Source organism: Indicator indicator, chromosome 4, assembly GCF_027791375.1.
Source record: "Indicator indicator isolate 239-I01 chromosome 4, UM_Iind_1.1, whole genome shotgun sequence".
NCBI lineage: Eukaryota > Metazoa > Chordata > Aves > Piciformes > Indicatoridae > Indicator > Indicator indicator.
This window is the reverse complement of record NC_072013.1, coordinates 27750482-27772018: the sequence shown is the minus strand read 5'-3', so window position 1 is coordinate 27772018 and position 21537 is coordinate 27750482.

Below are 21537 nucleotides of genomic sequence, written 5' to 3'. Positions count from 1 at the left end.
CACTTGGGACTCCAGGTGGACATGTGCACTCCACCACCATCCCTCATGCTAATGTCTAACTCAGTCCATGTCTTATCCACATGGGCAGCAGGAACATTGGCTGAAGTAGAGCCAAACAGAGTTTAAAATGGGCTCAGAGAAACCTGAATTTAAAATAGGCTTCCTTCATGATTTTTTTAACTTGGACTTGGACCATGTCACCACAAAATTATCTTCTTAATTTTTAGGATCAGATGATACGTTTTTTGCTGTGCCATTCTTGCTACCCTATCCTTCTTCCCTACAGAGGAAGCTATTCTTGGATCATTTATGGCCACAACTAATTGCAATGATCCCTTTTGCAGTCTCTTCAAGACGAATCAGAGAACATTGAAGAAGGCTGGGGCAAGCTCCAGGTTGCTGCCAGTAACCTGAAGAAGCACTGCTCCTCATCCTTTGAAGAGCTCATGGGTGCTCATTCTAGGTAAGCTTGTGAAAGAGAAGCCCCAGTTATTAGTATTTCAGAAAATAAATGTGCTGAGGCAGGGCTTCAGGTCTGTCAGATTTGTAAATCTGTAGTAAAACAACTCACCTGTCTCAGGGTAGCAGTGCAAGGAGCAGCTGCTATTAGCTTTTTGGTGATGGCTCACAGAGCACAAGACGGTGCTATGCCAGTGGGCTTTCATCACATGGTGTCATGGTTCAGGCCCAGCTGCCAGTCAAGCTCCACACAGCTGACCCACTCTCACCCCCCCACCCTGGTGGGATGGGAAGGAAAATCAGGAAAAAATCAGAAAAAGGTAACCCCCCCTTGACTGAGATAAGGAGAGCATAATAGAGCAAGACAAAGAGAGAGAAACAATCAGGAAGAGCAACAATACTAATGCAATAGTGTAGACAGCAAGTGATACAAAACACAGCGCTGACTGGAACAGCCCAGCCTGGCCACCTAATCCTACCCTGCCACCGTCACCTGCTCAAGGTACTCCCTCCCATGTGCCCTGGCCAGTCTTTCCATTATCTATAGTAGGTATGATGTCAGTGTGGTAATGAATACCCCATTGGCTGCTTCAGTTGGCTATCTTGGCTGTGGACCCTCCTAACTTCTTTCCTGGGAGGAAAGCCAAAACCAAATAAAATCATGGAAAATCTTGCAGTCTGTGCCCAGCTTTCTTAAAGCTTTTTCAAGCTTTTTCAAGTATTTTCCTGCCCTTCCCATTTACCCAGTTATTCAGTCACTTGAAGGAAATGTCTTAGAGGTTCACATGTGAAGAAGACCCAACCTACGTTAGTACTGCCAACCACCATGTTAGGCCATATGCAGACATACCCAGAAAAACAACCACCAAAGCAGGATTTCATTTGTTCTACAGTGTGCATGAGGAACCTCAAAATGATGAAAAGAAATTTGTTCAGAAATGTGAGAAGTGCATGAAATCCACAGAAGAAACTCACAGGATCTTAAAAAAAAGTATTCCTGGACACTTTGAAGAATTGCAAGAGCAACAGAAAGCATATGAGGTAAAGCTAAATCTAAAAGTAGAAGCATCTTCTTGACTGGTGAAAGTGGGAGGAAATCACTAGAAAGTGCCATGTCTTTTTGAATTCTCAGAGTTTTACAAAGCATTTCACTCTTGAAAAGTGGCCAGCACTTATGCAGAGGAAAACTTTGAAAGGTGAAAATCCTTTTCCAGAATGGATTTAGAACTATATCCAGAAATGCTGTGTCATGGAAGTCCTAAACTCCTCCAACCCTGAGGTTATTGCCTCTTTGTGTGTCCCAGAGCAATGAAGAATGTGGCAACTGGTTCAGCAGTTTCAGGGAAAAAAGCACTTAAATATTGCAGAAAAAAAACCCAACAGTTGTGGTAAATTGTAAACATCATGAAGTGTTGTTACAGTGAACTTCATGCTGCCACCGTGGACCACAGTTTCACACTATAGGGTGTTCTGTCTCTTCATGTTGATGATCTCTTCATTAAGGTCCAAAGAAAAGTTATTCTTCTCACTTTTACTTAGAGCTCCAAATCAATTCCTTCATTGGAATGAAATGATGTCTAGAATAAACTTTTGCTTGTTGAGATAAGGAGTAAATTCACCCTTCTATGTAACTTTTTTGGGAACTTCTTCTACAGGTTTCTGTCTAGATTGCATTTCTTATGAATGGGTACAGCAAACATTAGGCTTTGGATTGCCTGTAACATACAGTTCCTAGAGCGTTCTGCTATCACATATGTGCAAACACCTTCTGGTATCCAAACACTCTGGAATCTTAGGATGCCTTTGACACATGCACTTAGAAATAATAGAACTTTGAACATCTGAAAGTAAATAAATGCTGTCACTGCAGAGGAGCAGGACCAGCTTTCATTGCAATGGTTGTTCAGTGAACAATTACAGCTGTTGTTCTCTGCTCTTTTCAGAGGCTGCAAACTGAGGTTTCCATAAATCAGCAGAGATTTAATTCTATCATAGAAAAAGTTCTACCTTCCTTGGAATCTGTAGAAGCAGAGAAAAGGTAATCTATTTGTTTTTCTCCCTAAGACCTTGGTAATTCAGCAAATACACTCTCTTCCACAAGAGTTGGTATTGTATCTTTGCAGCCATGAAGACACAACCCCAAAATTCCTGACTGGGTTTACTCTTTAGATTGCCTCCTGGCACATTTTGCAAAGGTGTGAGGAGGTGCAATGAGAAGAACACAGGTGCCCTGGCCAGATTACATTTTGGATAGTAACTGTGTGTCCTGCCTAACAAAAACAACTGCCCCTGAAGAGGAGGCTTCCCTTGTCTGCTGCTGCCCTGCAGCTGTTGAAACTGTAAGCTGTGGCTGAGAAGCTGCCTTCTTACACAGGCTAGTGAGGATGCTGCATACAAAGGATCCTTTCCCTTCTACTTCTTCAGGAGTAGTAGGTGTGAGGCTGTCCATGCTGCCCCTGGCACATGTGACAGGCCGCTGAGTCCTCAGCCACAAACCTCCAAAAGGAGGTAGCTAGCCCTGGTTTTTATCACTACCATCTTATACTTTTCTCATCATCAGTGGAGAGACAGAGAAGCAGCAAGTAATATTTGTGAGCAGAGGCTCAGCTGCTTCAGGTTTTGGCTGTGAAGACATTAGCCCTCTCTGCCAGAGCTTGCTGCTTCCAGAGAGTTGGCAGGAGAGTGTGTGTGCTCCCCTCAGCCACTGCAGTCTGAAGCCCATAGCTTGGCTTAAAGCTGCCAGGGAAGGCAGGGCTAAGCTAAGCAAAGCTGCTGGCCTGAAGAGTGTTGCAGCTACCCTCACAAACACAGGTATTTGTACAAGAGTTAATCTGGGGGCCACAGCCTCCTGCAGAGGAGCAGAACTGATAGATGGGGGGTGTGTTAACCACTCCAGCTAGATCAGCTGGATCATGTAACCATGCTGTAGGAGAGGCCAAAGGCCTATTTGAATGGGTTCAGTAACAACACAGAGAGCCTTTTCACTTGGCAGTGAGGTCCCACTGCTGTAGGAGACCATGATGGTTGAGCTCCCATCTTAACATCCTGGTAAAAGCACAGATCAGTTTTGCAGCATCACCAGAGACTCTGTCTTGCTTGCATTGACCCTCTTGTTCTTCGAATTAGTGCTTACTGTGATTGCTGTACTCCACAGATTGATACACCACAATGGGAGGAATGATTTACATGGAAAGCCATCAGAGTTATTGTAAAGTGGATTCTTGAGATTAAAATAACTTAACACTTTACGTTTTGCATTTTCAGAAGACAGTTCATTTGCAAGGTCACATTGATGAATGAGCAGTGGCACAATGTTAGCTGGGTGGTTCATCAGAAAAAGAAACTCATTGATGGATTTGTGAGACTATGGCATCTCTTCCAGCGTTGTCTGCTGAGTCTCAGCAGATTTCTTGTTGATACAAAGAGCTTCATCATATCTGTGAAGAACCAGGACTGTCATAGCCACTGCCAGCATAGGAGCCTAATCAAAGACTTCAAGGTACTGTCTTTATTTCTCATAACTCTAAAATCTGTAGATTTTTCTCAGACTGAAGCAAGTTCTTATGTCCAGGAAGGCAAAATTTAGCTTCAAATCACATGGTTTTGGGGGAAAAACACTTGCTGATGCTTGCTCTTAAAGTTGTGAGCACAGATTAGAAAAGAGGGAACACTATAAAAGGGTCATTGTACTAGGAAACTTCCTGGCCAATGTTCTCATTTAGTAGCCTGGCATGCTTTAAAAATATGACAGAGGTGAACATGTAAATGCAGAGTGCCAGGATGCTCTGATCTGGACAGAGGTTCTTCAGGGCAGTGAGATTGCAGTTTATGTGCCATGGAAAAAAGACACTTTTCCTTTGTTAATTTTTAGTTTCTTGGGTTTGCACATAATTATACACTTCTTTGTTTTATATGTAAATAAAACCAGCCCAGGAATTTGATGGTTTAAGCTGATTTTTCTGAAATTCAAAAAAGCAAATAGGAGAAGCTCAGTGTGAATCAACTAGTGCCTTGTAACTCTCTTTTTGAGTCTTTGCTTCTTCCCAAGTGAAATGTCAGGAGTAGGGTTTTAAAGCTTGCTAAGAACAGCTTAGAAACTTGATTTTTCTTTCCTAAAGAGTAAGGCAGTGATTCTGCAGAGGTGGCAAGCCATGTACTCCATAGTCATCGATGCTGGGGAGAAGCTGCGCTCTGTTTCTGATCCAGAGACCAGTGCTGTTCTGCAGGAGGAGCTCAGCAAGTTGCAGCAGAGCTGGGGGGACACCCAAGTGGAGCTGGAGAAAATGACACTGCAGCTGGCCAACACCCTACAGGTAGTTGATGCTGTCCCCTGGGAGGAGCAGCACCTGCTTCTCTACTGTTTTGATCTCAGGACCTTCCCTTTCTACCCATGCCCAGGGCTGAGCTCAGTAGCAAGAAGGCAAATTCTGAGCAGCTGCTCTCTGTTTTGAGGGTGGTGCCTGTCCTGTGCCATCAGGGCTTGTGGGAAGCTAAAGCTGTGGTTCCCTGCTTCTCCAAGGGAAAATGGGGTTGTTATCCATTTGTTCCTACAATGGATGTTCCCACTCTGATTGCTTAATGCTCTGCATGGCCTGGAGCTCTCTCCTGCTTCAGGCTTTGAGGTCTGAGCCGTAACATTGAGGTTCAAGAGTCATGTTAGCATGACTGGTTGCTTGTCATGTTAGTCTGATCCTAGTCTACAAGTGTCCTTTTTGAGACAGAGAAATTCCTTGTAGTTTCTGAAACTTGGTTGCTAAAAGCTGTTTCTCTCACCAGCTCACCAGAACTGCAGATGGTGGAGATGGCAGCAGCACAAGGTATTGCTTTGTATTGACCTGACCTCTTGACAAATGGTGAGAACAGCTGAGTGCCAGCAGAAACCTGGGTAGCTGTTCCTCCCAGGCTCATATATGCAGGTGGAGGTGCTTTCTGCCTACATGCATTGTCTCTTCTCACTATCACTCTGGGCTGCTGCATTGTGATTGGTTTCCTTTAGCACTCTGCTCCTAGACCTGTGTACCTTGGCTTGTCTTTCCACTGGAGAAAATACCTGTTGTACCCAGTGGGGGAATATGTTAGGTTTAAATCTTCTGTTAATTCCACCAGTATACCTGGAAGAAAGAAACTTGCAGCTTAGAGCCACAACAGATCATGAAGGACAAAGGGAGAGCTTGACCCCCAGGAACATGACAGCCTGTTCAAAGGGCTAATCTCAGCAATGCCAAGGCAGAGAAGAGCCTGATCCCTGTAGATATGCCAGCCCTGCATCTTGGAAGGGCAGTGGGAACCCTAGAGAGGGAGTTAAGACTTCTTTAATTCAAACACTGAAGTGCCTTTTTTTCTGTTCTTTCCCACAGCAGAAGCAATCAACAAGGACTTCTTCAGCATACACCGTTCTTTCACCGGGCTGTATTATGGGCATTTTTACTTTTTGCATTGTTCCTCCTTTTGTTTTTCTTCCTCACTTTTGTGATTGTACCTTCTGAGGAATATTGCAGCTGCATGAGCGTCAACAACTTTGCCCGTTCTTTCAGTCTCATGCTGCAATACCCATATGGGCCTCCACCATCTTAGGAAGCAGCCCAGGAACCTTCACTTTCCCTGTGTTGTTACATAGACTCTCTGCGGTGCTTTATCATGCGTCACTTTTTGACTCTTTCTTGTTGTATTTTATTCATTCAAAATGTTCAATAAAAGATTGTTCAATTGTTTGGTTTTACAGATGGCATCCTAGTGGTTAGGACTGTGTGCGCTATGTTTTTATACCATCTTTCAAATGCGTGTGTTTTCCAGAAGAACACAACAATGTAGATTATCCCTTATGTAAATGATTGAGTGCCTGTGGGTTAAAATCAGAGGGAGGGCTAACAAAACTGGCATCCTGGTTGGAGTCTGTTATAGACCACCCAATCAGGATGAAGTGGTTGGTGAAATATGCTACAAGCAGCTGGAGGCTGTCTCAAGACATCAGACCTTGTCCTTGTGGGTGACTTTAACCTGCCAGACATCTGCTGGGAACTTAACTCAGCAGAGAGGAGGCAGTCTAGAAGGTTCTTAAGAGTGTATGGAGGACAGCTTCTTGACACAGATGTTATGTGAGCCTACCAGGGGTCAGGCCCTGCTTGAGCTGCTGTTCTCAAATAGAGAAGGGCTGGTGGGAGATGTGATGGTAGGAGGCTGTCTAGGGTGCAGCAACCATGAGATAGTGGAGTTTTCAATATGCAGGGAAACAAGGAGGAGCAATAACAGAACCCTTATTTTGGACTTCCGGAGGGCAAACTTCACCTTATTTAAGCAACTAATTCGGAGAGTACCCTGAGTAGCAGCACTTAAGAACGAAGGGCTCCAGGACAGTTGGACCTACTTCAAACAGGAACTTCTGAAGGCACAGGAACAGGCTCTGCCCATGTGCCAAAAGATGAGCCACCGGGGAAGGTGACTGACCTGGATGGGCAAGCATCTCTTGAAGGAATTAAGGGGAAAAAAGAGGATGTATCACCTTTGGAAAGCAGGGGAGGCAACTTGAGATATGTTTAAGGGTATTTTTAGATCATGTAGGAGAAAAATTAGAGAGGCAAAAGCTCAGTTAGAACTTAAACTGGCTACTTCTGTGAAAGACAATAAAAAGCATTTTTATAAATATATTAATGCCAAAAAGAGGGTCAAGAAAAACCTCCACTCTTTATTGGACTTGGAGGGGAATGTTGTAACCAAAGATGAGGAAAAGGCTGAGGTACTAAATGCTTTTTTTGCCTCCATTTTCAACAGTAAGGCAGGAGGACTTCAGGATAACTGGCCTCCTGAGCTGGTTGATGGGGTCAAGGAGCAGTGTTGTACTCCTGAAATCCATGTGGAATTAGTTCGAGACTTGTTGAGTCACTTGGATATTCACAAGTCCATGGGACCTGATGGGATTCATCCTAGGGTGCTGAAAGAGCTGGCAGATGAGCTGGCCAAGCCTCTCTCCATCATTTTCCACCAGTCCTGGCTCACTGGAGTGGTCCCAGATGACTGGAAACTGGCCAGTGTGATGCTCATCCACAAGAAGGGACGAACAGAAGAACCTGGGAACTACAGGCCTGTCAGCCTGACCTCAGTGCCAGGGAAAATCATGGAGCAGATTGTCTTGGGGGCAATCACTGCGCACCTGAAGGATGGCCAAGGAATCAGGCCCAGCCAACATGGATTTAGGAAGGGCAGGTCCTGCCTCACCAACCTGATCTCCTTCTATGATCAGGTGACCAGCCTGGTGGACGTAGGAAAGGCTGTGGATGTAGTCTACCTGGACTTCAGCAAGGCCTTTGACACTGTCCCCCACAGCAAACTCCTGGCCAAGCTGTCAGCCTGTGGCTTGGACAGCAGCACTCTGCGCTGGGTTAGGAACTGGCTGGAGGGCCGAGCCCAGAGAGTGGTGGTGAATGGTGCCACATCCAGCTGGCAGCCTGTCACTAGTGGTGTCCCCCAGGGATCAGTGCTGGGCCCCATCCTGTTCAATATCTTTATTGATGATCTGGATGAGGGGATTGAGTCCACCATCAGTAAATTTGCAGATGACACCAAGCTGGGAGCAGGTGTTGATCTGTTAGAGGGTAGAAGGTCTCTGCAGAGGGACCTTGACAGGCTGGACAGATGGGCAGAGTCCAACATGATGGCATTCAACAAGTCCAAGTGCCAGGTGCTGCACTTTGGCTACAACAACCCCATGCAGAGCTACAGGCTGGGGTTGGAGTGGCTGGAGAGCAGCCAGGCAGAGAGGGACCTGGGGGTACTGGTTGACAGCAGCTGAACATGAGCCAGCAGTGTGCCCAGGTGGCCAAGAAGGCCAATGGCATCCTGGCCTGCATCAGGAATAGTGTGGCCAGCAGGAGCAGGGAAGTCATTCTGCCCTGTACTCAGCTCTGGTTAGGCCACACCTCAAGTACTGTGTCCAGTTCTGGGCTCCTCAGCTTAAGAAGGATATTGAGACACTTGAACATGTCCAGAGAAGGGCAACGAGGTTGGTGAGAGGTCTGGAGCACAAGCCCTATGAGGAGCTGGGGTTGTTTAGCCTGTGGAAGAGGAGGCTCAGGGGAGACCTTATTGCTCTCTACGCTACCTGAAAGGAGGTTGTAGACAGGTGGGGGTTGGTCTCTTCTCCCAGGCAACCAGTGACAGAATGAGAAGACACAGTCTCAAGCCGCACCAGGGGAAGTTTAGGCTGGAGGTGAGGAGAAAGTTCTTCACAGAAAGAGTGATCTGCCATTGGAATCTGCTGCCCAGGGAAGTGGTGGAGTAACCATTCCTGGAGGTGTTCAAAAAAGGATTGGACATGGCACTTGAAGCCATGGTTTAAATAGGCATGAGGTGCTGGCAGATAGGTTGGACTTGATGATCTCTGAGGTCTTTTCCAACCTTGTTGATTCTATAATTCTAAATAATGTCATGGCTTTTTTTTTTTTTTAACCTGCTGGATAGTGTACAGTATCTTGGCAGAGAACTGTGCACACATTTTTTAAGGTTCATCTTTAAAATGAAACTGACACTCGTGCAATGACTAGAGGAACACTGTATACAGGCAGCATTGCCCACTGTCTCCTGGTTGTTCACTACAGGCCACCTCTATACTGAGGTGTCTTGATCTCAGCCTCAGGTAGCCATGCCTGGCTCCAGCCTGCTAAAGACACCTTGGTCCAGCAGTACTTCACAGAAAATACTTCCCCACAACTGATTTGAAATAATCTTGTTTCCAGTTGATTATAACCATTGCACGATTATAAGCATTGCATGATCCATAAAGGTGCTTTAAAAGGCACCAACTTCAGTCATCACCCCATTTCCATCACAGACTTGCAGTGAAGGTGTGTGGCAGGTGCAACAATTCTGAAAGAAAAAAATGGCAAACTCCTGACAGCAACACAATCCCCTGACAGACACCTGGCAGGAGCCAGGGCTTGCCAGAGACCTGATAAAGACCAGGGCACCTCAGAGTCCAGTCCCTGCTCCTGCTTTTGTTGTGGGCTTGCCCCAACTAATCAGAATGACCAGAGGGCACACTCAGCTAGGGTATGCATGGAGCCCAGTGGGAGAGGCATTTTTGAGTTGAATCCCCTGGAGGCCTTGTGGGCCTGAACCCTCCTCTTTGACTGGGACATCTTCTGGATACTTCTGTGGATTGAGTCCTTACCCTCTCTTTGGTGAGCGTGGATATGTTCTTGAGTGAGGTGTTGTGCCTTTTGGATGAGTGATCTTTTCTGGATACCCTTGAGCAGGTTTTGCACACCCATTTTGCTGTGACTTTTATCTGGCAGTGTCAGAGTTCCTGACTTCTGCTTTTATAGAATCGCAAAACGTTGAGGAAGATCCAATGAATCAAGTCTGTGATTTCACAGGGACTAAAGGAAACGTGTAGAGGAAATTTTGGACATCTTTGATACGCTCCTGGCCATGACCTTGAGGTTCCAAAAGCTGAAACTGCAGCACAAGAGTATCTGTGTCAGGGCAATGATTCTCAATTCCAGTGCACATGACCTTGATTCTGACACTCCCCATACTTTTGAGAGTGGCCGGAAATCAGCCTCTGAAAATGCCAGAAATACCCCATGAGACAGAGCGGTGGAACAAGAGGAAAGCACTTCTGACTGTCAGAGTGTGAAGACTTTTGCTCAAGAAACTTGTGAGCTCTCTCATTTGTTGGACGTAGGGTCTGTGTCCTGTTTAAGAACTGCGTGGAAAGACCCCAAAGGCTGGAAGCTGTGACAGGCTGCGAGTACGACACGAGCTGAAAAACCGAAGAGTCGGGGCGCCAGGAGCTGGGCGCGGAGGTAGCAGCAGCAACGCGACGCGGCCAGAGGGCGGCGCTTCCGGCCCCTCCTTTCGGGGGTTCGCGCCGGGCGGCGCGGCCCGGCTGCTGCCGGCGGTGGTTCTCTATTATTATCGTTATTGTTATTATTACTGTTGTTATTAATAATAATAATACAAAGAATGTATCTCACCTTTAATTTTATATGATAATCCTGAGGTGGCTAGACTGTGTTTTAGGTAGCCCCGTATTATTAGAGCACGATGACACGAGTCGTGATAGTTCTCCAGAGTCTTGCAGTGCTGTCTTCCATACAGAACGATTTCTGCTGGAATTTTCATTAAAGGGAAACTTGGTCCCTGGATTAAAACAACTCCTTCCTAAGGATATTAATGCACTCGACTTCCTTTCACGTCAGGTTGATTTTGGCAGGAAGTGATAAGCAGTTCATTATTTCAGTACCTTTAGGGTGTTCTGGAGTTGTGTCTGACAGGGTAGTGCTACCTTGAACACTGGTTAGACTTTTATTTCCAGCAAATTTTCATACTTCATTCTAAGCACGTTATAATAAGGGTAGTTTAGTGTAGCACAATAGAGTCAAAAGCTTACTATGTTATTTAGCAGTGCTTTTACGTATTTGTTAAGGATGTTTCGACACTTAAGGACATCCCAATTAGAAGTCCTCTTCTACGTTTTTCCAGTATGTCATCTAAAAGAACAGTTTAGTACTGAAGATGCCCATTTCAGTGGTAAAAATTCAACAGAGTGTTCTGTCTATGCACACTGGTGATTCACAAAAAGTAATTTTTCTCTCTTACTTAGACCTCCAAATCAATTCCTTCATTGGAATGAAATGATTTCTAGAGTAATGTTTTTCTTGTTGTGATGAGTAAATTCACCCTTCTATGTAGCTTCTTTTGGGGTACTTATTCTACAGGTTTCTATCTAGATTGCATTTCTTATGAACGAGACCAGCAAACATTAGGCTTTGGACTGCTTGTAACATACAGCTCCTAGGGAATTCTGCTATCACATCTATGCAGATGCTTCCTGGTATCCCAACACTGTGGAATCTTTTAGGATGCTTTGACTCATGCACTTAGAAATAATAGAGCTCTAAACATTTGAAAGTAAATAAATACTGTCACAGCAGAGGAGTAGAACAGCTTTCATTGCAAAGGTTGTTCAGTGAAGAGTTACAGCTGCTGTTCTGCTATATTCAGATGCTGCAAACTGAGGTTTCCAAAAATCAGCAGACAATTGTAGCACAGAGAAAAATCTACTTTGAAGCTCTAGAAGCAAAGAAAGTAATCTACTTAGTTTTGTCCCTAAGACCTTGGTAATTGAGTGAATATGCCCTCTTCCTTGGAATTTGGTATCGAATAACTCTCTGGAGGACACAACCCCAAACTCTTGACTGGGTTCACTGTTTAAATTGCCTCCTGGCACACTTTGCAGAGATGTGAGGAGATGCCCTGGCCAGACAGCATTTTGGATAGTAATTGCATGCTCTGCCTTCTGGCGTCCTTGTCTCCTACTCCCCTGCAGCTGTTGAAACTGTAAGCTGTGGCTGAGAAGCTGCCTTCTTACACAGGCTAGTGAGGATGCTGCATACAAAGGATCCTTTCCCTTCTACTTCTTCAGGAGTAGTAGGTGTGAGGCTGTCCATGCTGCCCCTGGCACATGTGACAGGCCGCTGAGTCCTCAGCCACAAACCTCCAAAAGGAGGTAGCTAGCCCTGGTTTTTATCACTACCATCTTATACTTTTCTCATCATCAGTGGAGAGACAGAGAAGCAGCAAGTAATATTTGTGAGCAGAGGCTCAGCTGCTTCAGGTTTTGGCTGTGAAGACATTAGCCCTCTCTGCCAGAGCTTGCTGCTTCCAGAGAGTTGGCAGGAGAGTGTGTGTGCTCCCCTCAGCCACTGCAGTCTGAAGCCCATAGCTTGGCTTAAAGCTGCCAGGGAAGGCAGGGCTAAGCTAAGCAAAGCTGCTGGCCTGAAGAGTGTTGCAGCTACCCTCACAAACACAGGTATTTGTACAAGAGTTAATCTGGGGGCCACAGCCTCCTGCAGAGGAGCTGAACTGATAGATGGGGGGTGTGTTAACCACTCCAGCTAGATCAGCTGGATCATGTAACCATGCTGTAGGAGAGGCCAAAGGCCTATTTGAATGGGTTCAGTAACAGCACAGAGAGCCTTTTCACTTGGCAGTGAGGTCCCACTGCTGTAGGAGACCATGATGGTTGAGCTCCCAGCTTAACATCCTGGTAAAAGCACAGATCAGTTTTGCAGCATCATCAGAGACTTTGTCTTGCTCACATCAACCTGCAGTCTCATCTGGGTTGAGGTTCTATTATTCTATGACCTGCTTGTTCATATAAATGTGCTTAAGTGGGTTTTTTGATTGCTCAAAAGATGGAAAACAAAGAGCAGGGCTGAGCTTAAGGCTGCAGAGAGCTTGTTGCAATGTAGGTATCGTAGTTGGAATACACAGCTGCAAACAGAAATCCAGCACTGTTCTTGTAAAATGGAAGGTCACGTTGATGAAAGAGCAGCAGCAGAATGTTAGCTGTGTGGTTCAGCAGAGGAAGAAAGATAACAATGGACTTTTGAGATTATGGCAGTCCTTCAGGAGTTCCTCAGCAGATTTATTCCAGCTTCATCACAGCTGTGGAGAACCAGGACTGTCTTAGCCTTTGCCAGCTTAGAAACCTAATTAATAGATTTCAAGCTAGTGTATTTATTTCTTCTATCTCTAAAAATCTGTGGGTTTTTCTCTGACTGAAACCAATTTTGTCCAGTAAGGCAAAAAGCTTCAAAACGACATGGTTTTGGGGGGAAAATGCTTGTTGACTCTTGTTCTTTTAAAGCTGTGAGCACAGGTGAGGAAACAGGGACACTGAAAGGCTCCTGTACTGGAAAACATCCTGCCCAGTGTTCTCATTTAGTAGCCCGGTATGCCTTAAAAACATGACAGAGATGAACATGGAAATGCAGAGTGCCAGGAGGTCAGGCAGAAGTGCAGGTCAGCAGGTACCCTCTAGGTCTGTGTGTATCTGATTGACACAGCTCCTAAATGCAGGCCTTGGCAGTTTGGCTGAAGGAAACAGGCATGTAAGTGGCAAGAGAGGCTGAGTGGGTCCTGTGTGTGCAAGGATGGACAGGAAGTGACAGGAAAAGAGGATAAAGCACTGGCAAGGGGGCCTGTCCTTGGAGCCACTGCTGCAGGATGCTCAGATGCAGGCAGCAAACTAAAACCTTTCACAAGTGCATTCACAGAATCACAGAATGTATCAAGTTGGAAGAGTCCTCAAAGATCATCCAGTCCAACCCTCTACCCAGCACTGAAGGGTCAACACTAAACCATGTCCCTAAGCGCCAGGTCCACATGCTGCTTGAACATCCCCAGGGATGGTGATTCCACCACTGACCTGGGTAGACCATTCCCATTTCTGGTAACCCTTTCAGTGAAGAAGTATTTCCTTGTATCCAGCCCAAACCTTCCTGGCACAGCTTGAAACCATTTCATCTCATCATGTTGCTTGACACCAAGGAGAAGAGGCTGCCTCTTCCTTGCTCCAACCTCACTTCAGGTAGCTGTAGAGCACAATGAGGTGTCCCCTTAGCTTCCTCTTCTTCAGACTGAAAAGCTCCAGCTCCCTCAGATGCTCCTTGTAGTTCATGTGCTTCAGGCCCCTCACGAGCCTCCTGCCTCTTCTTTGAACACTCTCCAGAACCTCGATGTCCTCTCTATATTGAGGGGCCCAGAACTGAACACAATATCCGAGGTGTGGCCTCACCAATGCTGAGTACAGGGGGATGATCACCTCCCTGTTCCTGCTTGTTAGTGTTTCTAACACAGGCCAGGATGCCATTGGCTTTCTTGGCCACCTGGGCATCCTGCTGACTTGCATTCAGTTGATGATCAACCAATATCCCCTGGTGCCTCTCCCAAGTTGCAGCTTTCCAACCATGCATCCCCAAGTCTGTAACTTACCATGGGGTTGTTGTGACCCGGGTGGAGGACTTGGCACTTGTCCTTGTTGAACTTCATACACTTAGCCTTGGCCCATTGGTTGAACCTGTCCAGATCCTGCTTCCTTACCTTCTAGCAGATTGACACAGCCACCCAGGTTGGTGGCATCTGCAAACATACTGAATGCTGTTTGCAAGGCAGGGTTTTAACCTTTAACCTAATGTTGATGGATTAACACCTTAGTCCTGTTCCATTTGGCACTTGCTCTATTGATTTCATCATTCTTTTCACCTGCTGTGTAGAGGTGATTTTTTTTCAGTAGGTTTTGCAGGTGAGTGCTTCTGCTTTTCCTTAGTGAGAAAATCCAGAAGGTCTTCTATTTCTCTCCAAATTACCCTTCCTCCTGCTGTTGCTTTACAGGAGGAAACAATGATCATCTATGCTTGTGTTATACACCAGTTTGTGCTGTAGGCAAATGATTATTGTTGGCTTATTTCAGTTGTAGTATGTCATGATTAACAGAGCTGTTACCTCTGAAAAATTTGACTTAGTGGTTGATTCTAGAGGTTCTGACTTGAACTGTGTTTTGACTCAGAAAAACTCAGACTGCTGCCCTTGAGTCTGCGAAAAGCTATTGTACAGTTTTATAGATCAAAAGATCAGAATGAATCTGTATTTTTCTGAAATTACTTTTCTATAAATGTGAAGAAATTAGTGCCCTGTGCCCTTTGTGAGTCTTCACTTCTTCCCAAGTGAAATGTCAGGAGTGGGGTTTTAAAGCTTGCTAAGAACAGCTTAGAAACTTGATTTTTCTTTCCTAAAGAGTAAGGCAGTGATTCTGCAGAGGTGGCAAGCCATGTACTCCATAGTCATCGATGCTGGGGAGAAGCTGCGCTCTGTTTCTGATCCAGAGACCAGTGCTGTTCTGCAGGAGGAGCTCAGCAAGTTGCAGCAGAGCTGGGGGGACACCCAAGTGGAGCTGGAGAAAATGACACTGCAGCTGGCCAGCACCCTACAGGTAGTTGATGCTGTCCCCTGGGAGGAGTAGCACCTGCTTCTCTACTGTTTTGGTCTCAGGACCTTCCCTTCCTACCCATGCCCAGGGCTGAGCTCAGTAGCAAGAAGGCAAATGCTGAGCAGCTGCTCTCTGTTTTGAGGGTGGTGCCTGTCCTGTGCCATCAGGGCTTGTGGGAAGCTAAAGCTGTGATTCCCTGCTTCTCCAAAGGAAAATGGGGTTGTCATCCATTTGTTCCTACAATGGATGTTCCCACTCTGATTGCTCTCATGCTCTGCATGGCCTGGAGCTCTCTCCTGCTTCAGACTGTGAAGCCTGATCTAAAATTGAGGTTCAAGGCTGTTAGCATGACTTATTGCTCCTCCTGTTTCACCTCTTAACAGAAAAGCGGAGGGTGGGCAGGGTGGAGGGAGGAGGGGATGGAAGGAAGGAAAGGAAGGGAGGCAGGAGGCAGGAGAGGGGGACAGGGAGGAGGCAAGGGTTGGGTGAGGAGTGGAGGGAGGAAAAGGGAGAGGAGATGGGGAGGAGAGGAGAGGTGAGGTGGGGAGGGGAAGGGATGTGGGGAGGGGAGGGTATGTGGGGAGGGGAGAGGTGAGGAGTGGATTCCCCCCAGTAACATGAGGGCCTGTTCAAAGGGTTAATCTCAGTGATGCCAAGGCAGAGAAAAGCCTGGTCCCTCTGAATGGTGGTTTTCCTTTCTCCTTCAATGTGTATTTAGAGCGGTTGGTTTGTCTCATGAAAAAAGTTAAGTTTCAGTCTGGAAGTTGGGGAAAACCACACTGATCCAAGATGTCACAAAGAAAAGTTTCTTCCTCAGAGGTAAGGACAGTAAACCCAACCCAGCAGCTGGCTTCCCACTGAGCATTCTGGCTTTCACCCCAAATGAGCCAGCACATCACTCCGTGTAGCTGGGCCAGTGAAGCCAATCTTGTGCTCCAGCTACCAATTTCATAGCTACTGCTCTCACAGTAGTGCTGCTTCCAGAGATAAATGATGGATCCTCCCTGCCCTTCACTGCACACAGGCACACGCATGCTCATCTCTCCTTCTGCCCTCATTATTTTGTATTTTGAAAGCAATTACTTTCAAATGGAGATCATTTAAGTTTCTGTCTCTGTAGAAGTCACCAACTCTTAACCATTATTTCATTGCCAGGTTGTCAAAAATGCCCATGCAAACCTTTCTGCTGAGAGCTAATAGTCATTTGCTGACGTGATACTCAGTTCTTTTGCCATTAAAGAACCTATGCAGAGGAAAAGAATCTGAACAATGTTAAAAGGTCTGAAGAAAATTTCATAGCCTGCAATTTCCTTTCATTACGTACAGTTATAGCAAATTGTTGAGCTGATGTAATATATAAAATGAGCTTTCATGCAATTATTTCAAAATGTCACTAAAAAAAAAAAGTGGGAAAATACCTTAAGTAAACTTTCCAGGAAACCTATTTTAAATCGTTTTACTGCCAGTTGATTATAACCATTGCACTGTAGGCTAGCACTGATGTCTGCTTCAAACAAGTCATTATGTCTACCCACCAATTTCTTAGTGTTGTCCTCTCACTCAGGACTGGGTTGTTAGTGTTCAGTGAAATAAAAATAAAAAAATATATTAAAAGGAGGAGGGCAAAGGCACTGTGTTACATGTGTGGTATATAGGAGTAAAACCAGGCAGCAATGAGTTTTATCTCTTTGGCAGGGAGATGAGCCCTCAGTCTGTTCTCAGCAAGACCTAACCTCTGCCCAGGTCCAAAGTAGTCAGCAACAATTACGCTCGTGTGGGATGCAGTGAAGTGTTTATTATGACTTGTCCTGTCTTACAGTTAAACATACCAGACCCTGAACCTGCATCTTCTGGGATTACAGGATACTGGAAAATGTCTTAAGAAAAGAGAAAGGCTGTGGATGTTAGCTGGACTTTAGTAAAGCCTTTGATACTGTTTCCCACAGCTTCCTTCTGGAGAAACTGGCTGCATGTGGCTTGGAGTGGTGGATGGTTTGCTGGATAAAAAGCTGGTTGGATGGCTGGGCCAAAAGATTGGTGGGGAATGGACTTAAATCCAGGTGGTGGGCAGTCACTAGTGATGTTCCCCAGGGCTCAGTAGTGGAGCCAATTCTCTTTAATCTCTTTATCAATGGTTTGGATGAGGGAGTTGAGTACACCTCGTTAAGTTTGCAGATGACACTAAATTGTTGATCTGCTTGAGGGTATGAAGGCTCTGCAGAGAGATCTGAACAGGTTGGATTGATGGACGGTGATCAGTCGTATGAGGTTTAACAAGGCCAAGTACCAGGTCCTTCACTTGGGTTACAGTAACCCCATGCAGTGCTACAGGCTTGAAGCAGAGAAGCTGGGAAGTGTCCCGCAGGAGAAAAGGACCTCGGGATTGCTGGTTGACAGGCAGCTGAACATGAGACAGCAGTGTGCTTGGTGGCCAAAAAGGCCAACAGCATCCTAGCCTGTATCAGGAATACTGTAGCCAGCAGGAACAGGGAAATGATTGTGCCCCTGTACTCAGCACTGGTGAGGCCCCACCTTGAATACTGTGTTTTTAGGCCCCTTCATTGCCCTTCCAGAGAAGGTGAAGGGTCTGGAGAACAAATGTTGTGAGAAGTGGCTGAAGGAACTTGGGCTGTTTTGTGTGGAGAAGACGAGGCTGAGGGGAAATCTCACTGCTCTCTCCAACTACCTGGAGAGAGCTGTAGTGAGGTAGGGGTCAGCCTCTTCTCCCTAGTAACAAGTGATAGAAGGAGAAGAAATGGCCTAAAATTGTACCAGTGGAGGTTTAGATTAATTAATAGAAAAAAATTCTTTATTGAAAGGGTGGTCAGGCATTGGAAAAGACTGCCAGGGAGGTGATGAAGTCACTGTGCCTGGAGGTGTTCAGAAAACAAGTAGACATGGCACTTCAGGGCATGGTTTAGTGGCCATGCTCAACAGTTGGATTTGATGATCTTAGAGGTCTTTTCCAACCAAAACAATTCTGCCATTGTATAACTGAAGTACCTGACAAAGTAAAGGAACCTACTGCTTGTGGAGTGGCCACAGAAGTAGGGATGAGACATTCACAGACATCCTGGTCACACAAATTATATGGTCACGAAACCAGGATGAGCTCAGCTGCAAGGAAAGAAACGAACAAACCCCCATAAATTTGAGTTTCGTGATGCCCGTTTATTCAGCCACAACAATCTACAACTGAATGAAACACACCTCACCAGACCAATACCGTAAGATCACAGAGCTCTAGAGAAGCTGATAGAAACAGGGATTTGGGGGGGGTGGGGGGGGGGGTGGGTCACATTAGTATAGCATACATAAAGTATTTTAAAAGGCACCAACTTCAGTCAAACTTGCAGTGAGGGTGAAACATTTAAACTAAAACCACATATAAAATAGGACTCAGAAAAATCTGGAGGAAATGGACATAGGAAATGTGCAGTAAGCACTGTTAGTGGTTATGCCAGCTCCTTAGTATGTGACATTATGAGTGAAGAAGGTGTTTTCTGTTGAGGCAGTAGCAGCAGAAGTTGCCGTTTTATATCATAGCAATCTCAGTTTCTTCGTGCACTGAAACTGAAATTGCTGACACTCAGCAATACATGAGGAGTGAGGTGACTCCTATGTGTAAAGATATTTAATGATCTGGATATTTTTTAACTAAAATGAAGTCTTGGCTATGAAAGAGTGTGCTGTTTAACTCACCACACTTCAGTAGTAAAACCCTGTGAAAAATTAATGTAAATAATATTTATTTTCCATATTGTAGCAACCCACTGGCTTTTCATATGCCCCCTCACAACATTCTCTTTAGTACTGGTTTAGGTATGGGGTCAGCACAAGAGCTGACCACATCCTTAGCTGCTTTACAGACTCTTTATCTTGGGAGACACAACAGTGCTAACAAGTTGTTCTGAGGTGAATGGTGATGATAGCAAAGATACTTTTACTTGCAGCTGTATGAAAGGATCACAGAACCCTGTGGCACTGAAAGAAATGGTACAGCCTACAGCCTGGCCAAGACTAAAAGCAGCTGCTATGGCAGTGACTGTCTGTGGCTGCACTCACAGCAGCCAGGAACACCAGTTATAACCTACCCTGCCTCCCACAGAGCTGGACAGAATATACACTGAATGTATATATGATCAGTACGCAGCCCTATAAAACAGGCATTCCTGTGACAGAGTCTTAGACTGTGCTCACTTTCAGGCACCTCAGACAAAGTCATGCAAATCCATCCTTTGTTTTTAACCTTTGCTCATGAGCAGCTTGTCTCCCATGGGCACTTACCTTGATGGGAAGGGCAGGGAAGGGAGCCAGTGCTGTCTAGCTTGCTGTGTGCTCACTGTGCTTAGATCTAAATAGACCCATAACCACAACTGGGTTTTTAATGTAGGTGGATTAAAGCACATCCTAGGAATGAGAGCTATTTCATCAGTGCACAGCTGTTTTCTATTACTTGGGTAAAGGAACAACTGTGGATTCACAAAAACCAGGATCTCTTGCCAGCTTCAGAAAATCATTTGGGCCCAGCTTAAAGGGAAGAGGTCAGCCTTGCTTTCCATACGGTTAGGCTCCCAAACCATCAGAGCAGCCAGTGGCAGCAGCAGCACTCTGCCTTTCAGATCCCAGTCACGGCCATGGCCGTTAGTGATACTCAGCATGCTCAAGCTGAGCTTCCACGTGAAACTTATGTGACAGTTCACACATTTGTATTTTGAATCTTCTGCAAGCAATTTGAAATTACATTCACAGGCCCTGATTCTGAGAGGGGCTTCAACTACCCAGACATCTGCTGGCAAAGCTGATGTGCAAACTGTAAGTCCAGGCAACTGCTGGAGCATGTGACAGACAACTTCTTAGTACAGGTGATGGAGAACTTGAGCAGAGAAGAGGCACTGCTGGACTTGCTAAGGAAAGCAAGTCTCACCCAGCCTCACTCTCCTCCTCTCTCCACAGCCCTCACAGCTCATTCACAGTTCATTCATGATGAAACCGGAACAACCTCCCTCTCAATAGCTGAACTGAAATGCAGCTTGGCAGCTCAGCTCAGGCCTGTCAGGGACATGAGCATGGTCCACACCAGGAACGCATCATCTGAGAAAATCTGTGGGATACAGACCCATGATAAACCCAGTTCCTCTCTCAGGAGACCAAGATGCTGTTGCTCAGTCATTTTGTCACACAGCTCCTGGTTTATAACCTGTGCTGGTTTAGAGATGTGCACCTTCTCCTTATCCAAATGTGAACACAGTTACACTAGTTGAGAGAGGCAACAGCTATAGGCTTTTGCCCATTTTTAAACACTAGTAGCAATTTTTAATAAAATTATGTTCAACAAGACAAAAGTAACTATTGAAATCACATTGTTTGCCTATTTTCACTGTGCTAGAAACAATTTCAGTGAATCACAACACGTGGCACAAATCTGCAGCGTCATCCTTTTACAGAGTCAGTCCAGAGCAGGTGTCCATTTAGAAGTTAGTTTTATGATTTATACCCAGCTCTGCCCCATGGTCTTGTTAAACAGGTTTGTTTCAAAACTGCGCACAATTACAGCACTTCTAAAACAAAGCAAGCAAACAAGCAAAGTCACTTAAACATTTCTTTGAAAAACTGTATTAAACAAAGAGATTACACAGGATGAGGCAAATCAAAGAACAAGGCCAGAGGCACTGAAGCCAAAACGTGATCAAGCCCAAAAAACACTGAAACGCGTCTGATCCACAGCAAAACTTCCCTCAAAATGGAAGTACCCATGAATTCCAGAGTGTACTCGCGTTTTTTTCCTGCCTTTTTGGTATCAAATATGACACTTATTTAGAAGAGCACTGCTATATTACAGTTCCTTAAAAAACAATAAAAAGGTAGCTAGTAAAAATGTAGACTGTCAGCAGCATTTGGTATAGTACAGGAGCAAAACAAGACAACAGATTTGCGTAAGTCACTGAAAACTCTTTATGCCTGTCCTATCAAAAATACTGTCCTTGGCTTAAAAAACCCACCAAAGTTCGAAGGTTTGACTAGTATTCAAAGATGCAAATGACATTCTAATCAAAGTCCCCAAATCAAAAGGATCATTGGCTCCAAGCAGACTTTTGGTGTGATCTCAGCTCAATTTCACTATACCTGGAATGCCCAAAACATGCATGTATTTTATTTACACATATCCACTGTGAGCGATTGCAGTCCTAGCTCACATCAAAATGCAATACTGTCAGTTTCCAGAATGAATGATGTCATCCTGCTCTGCACCTTCAGTGAGACTCAAGTCATTAGACTTGCAAAGCACAGGAAGTGCCAGAACCATC